A 3,988-nucleotide genomic window follows, 5' to 3' on the forward strand; every position below is an offset into this window, starting at 1 on the left:
GTACAGTTGAGATGAAGTGCCCCGGGCAGCAGCTCCTTATAGATACTTTAACCTTTTCAAATCGTTCTTTCATTTTGCACAGCGCATGGAAACATTTACCATTAGGTGAGCAGGACCAGCTTTTTATAAACGTAGAAAAGAACTGAAGGGTTCCTTTTAAGAAACTTTGTGGGAGAATGAAAATGAAAGACATGTCTATTTGTTAAAAGCAATGTGTTTGTCCCTCTGTAAAATAATAATAATAATAATAATAATAATAATAATAATAATAATAGATATAGATAGATAGATAGATAGATAGATAGATAGATAGATAGATAGATAGATAGATAGATAGATAGATAGATAGATAGATGTAGAGTGAAAATGTACTGGTAATCATATGAAAGAAATGCTATGGCAACTCCACTTTGCCATAGGCTTAGGATGTTCATGATAAGGTGTGTGCAAGACTGGATGGGGAAGGAGAAATCTGGTAAACAATGGACCACAGTAACCTTGCAAAATAGAGTAGTTAGTGGTTGGTTGCATCTGAGTGGAGTAACAGGTGAATAATTAATTTCTATTATTATTAGTTAGATAATTGAAACAAAATGTAGTCACTTAGTCTCCGAGCCAGCTAGAGTATAAATACCAGGCATAGAGGCGACACAATGGAGAATCTCTGAATACCTCCAGATCACAGGGACCATCAGTGTCGAGTGTGAGGATCTCTCAAGAGCTTGAGGTGATCTGATCAATTGTCTTATCTCTGTTCATAACTAGTGGCACGTCTAGTATCTAAAAAATAGTGTTCAATGTAGAATGTAATGGTTGGTACTTTGAACTAATAAACGGTAAACATTTTTAAGATTTGAATCATGGTCTGGTCTCATCTTTACAGCGTAACAAAGTAGTTAATTCCATGTTTACCTTCATTTTTTAACCCTTACACTGGTTTTACCAGGATCCACAATCAGTTACAGAAATATCACGTTCCCGGTCAGCGCAGATTATTAGTCTTCCGGAATGGGCACTGCTTATCAAGTGAAGAAGCTATTCTGGTGCAGGGAGGCTCCCTCTGCACATCAAAGGCAGCCAAGTGGAAGACAGCACAGGTCTCTTTGGGATCTTTGGACTAATGAGGTTGTGCCCTACTTCACAGGGCTGACCTCAATAAACTTCTCACGTGCCTAATAAACATTAAGAACAACACCAGAGAATCACAACTGAGCAGGATTCCCACATCTCAGCAGACTTGTCCTGTTGCACTTTGGCAGGTGATTTGAATCCCTTTCTAGAGAGCTGTTTTTGAACCATGTCATGTAGAGCCCTGTACATACTGATATGAAAAGAGACGGGTTCTTTCCCAAGGAACAAAAGAGAATGAGGTGAAAGGATGTGTGTAGAGAAGGAGACTGCTGTTCACTTCAGGTACAAATGGTTTCAGGAGAATAGCTTGTTTAATGCTAATAATACCACGTCACAGGACACATCTATATCGTAATGCTGACTGAATGCATGGGGTTACCTTGTAAAAACATAATCCTTATGCAAAATTGACAATCCTGTCTCTTTCTCCGTGCAGGCATGCTTGTGTCAAGGTTTGGGCAGATCACAAACTGGAATAGAGCACCACCATTTATTTTAGTGTGCAGTATTACTTTGGTCAATAACTTGCAGCTGGTCTTTATACAGTGCATTATAGCCGGGGAGCACTGTATGCTTGTCAGAGCAAGTTATAAAAATAATTAAGTAACCTTTCTCAACCTACAGCTATGAAAGTGTGACATTCAGAGCGTAGAGAAGACCACTGCTGCTACCCCTAGTGGCAACTGTAAGCATTGCATGACCCCGATCGAATTAAAAAAAATTCTATACTTGTGCATTTTATTTGCTTGCCTCTTTAGTGTAAGTGCAAAGCCTTTGGCTTTCTTATTTAGACAGATGTATCTCTTTGGAGGCTTTTATCAACATCTTTATATCTTAATTCAGGTTAAGAATACATCTCAAAGAGATCACAGACTTTTTTTCAATTTCTTGCTGTGGTTCAACCACATATTGCACCTCTTTTATAAAGTAGTAAAACACCTGTTAGATCAAGTGATTACAGTGGCTTGAGATTTAAAAGGCCAGTACATCTGAAAGAAGCTGGTCCGTTCTGCGTTGCAAGCTCTTAAGCACAATATCATCCTGCTGGCACCATTTCTACCACAAAGACACACTGCACTCTGCAATTACATCCCAAAGCTTCTCCTGCTGCAGTTACCATAGAGACAGTATTGAATTACAGGGCATGCCCTACTTGCCCCGTGTCTGCTTGTTGCTGCTGATTGTATAAAAATGCACATTTGTTTTCCAATTTGTCCAACATTAACAGCAGAGCTGCAAGTAAGTTGAGTTTTATTGAAAACCTAGACTATACAAAGTATTAATTATACAATGTATTGACTTTACTGTAGTTACCCACATGGCACTCTGTGTCTCCTAGAACAAGGACAAAACAATGCTATGACTGGGCTGGCTTGATGACAAGACTTCATCAGGGGATATATTCATGATACAGGGATGGAAATAAGGTACCTATCACACAGCAGTTTCATTTATTACAGATTTTACTATGAGTTTGATTAACCAGAGTGTACAGATAACAAGCTCAGGCATGTCTTATTAAACTCATAGTAGAACCAGGAATGGATCAAACTGCTATGCAATGGGAGTCTTATTTCCATGTGTGTGAAGGATTGATGAACATGGGGATACCAATTTGAAACAAAGGGAAGGCAGGTCAGGAAAGACCTTGCTGGTAATGTCTGCTGCAAAGAGGATTATATCTACTATGTGGGATAGTGATCCCTCTGCAGGAACTAGTATAAAGTATAATATAATAATAAATATAATGTACAGTATGTGTGTGTGTGTTACAACATGTGTGACATATAATTATGAGTATCATTTTTAATATAAATTACATTAAATTACATTAATAAATTAGATTAAATAAATGAAAACAAATTAGATGCACTCTAAAAAATGTTTTAGTGGATACTGGCACATTAAAAAAAAAAAATTATATAGATATATATATATATATATAAAATATATATATATATAAAACATACATTGTAAGAGGGGGGAGAAAACGTCCCGTCTCCCAGAAGTTCAGCTGTGTGTTTTGAAGGTTATAAATATTATATGTGGAGAGCTGATTGATGTCCACCGGAGTATTCATTTACTGCAGAGGCTGGGCTGTCACTTCTGCTTCAGGGTTCCTAGTGAAGATCACTGAGCTGCTCCACTGTACAGGGTGCCTCTCTGTGCCCAGTGCAGTAATGGGCTGTGGAGGGAGCAGTGCGTTGAGCATGTGTTCTGTTGTAGTCGACCAGGCACACACACAGAGGGGACTGTCTGAAAGGGAAACTGGCACGAGCAGTTAAAAAAGACAATGGCATTTTACTCTAAAGTGCAAATTAGTTTTTAAAAGGTAAAAAAACTAAAATAAACAACCTTTCAAGTTAAATTAAACAAGAAATAAACAACCAAACTTACTTAAACTGCATGGAATCAAATACCCGCTGTGTCAATTGCTAGTTTTGTCAATTTAACATGTGCTTTTCTCAGTTTGAAGAAAACATTTCCTCTTTGGAGTAAATTGCTTTGAAAAGCAGCCCCAGCGGATGCTATAAAAGATCTACTGACTTTCCTATATTCTGAATATATGCTCAGTTCATTAGAGGTATACATTTATTCTGCAACAGTGCTCCAGCATTGCCATTGCAATATTACTTCATTATATTATAACTCTGGCTTCCAAAGCTACAGTGGCCACTGGTCCATACCATATTATTTCTGTTCTGCACCCTTACTGAACCATTGAAGACACTTTCTAAAGCACAGAGAGCTGTCTGTATTGATCATCTAATACCATCACCCTTTAACTTCATATCAAGTCTGTTCACCAAGGGGTTACTTCTTAATCTTAATACAAACAAATTAAAACATGTTATGC

Source organism: Polyodon spathula, chromosome 12, assembly GCF_017654505.1.
Source record: "Polyodon spathula isolate WHYD16114869_AA chromosome 12, ASM1765450v1, whole genome shotgun sequence".
In the NCBI taxonomy this organism is placed as follows: Eukaryota; Metazoa; Chordata; class Actinopteri; order Acipenseriformes; family Polyodontidae; genus Polyodon; species Polyodon spathula.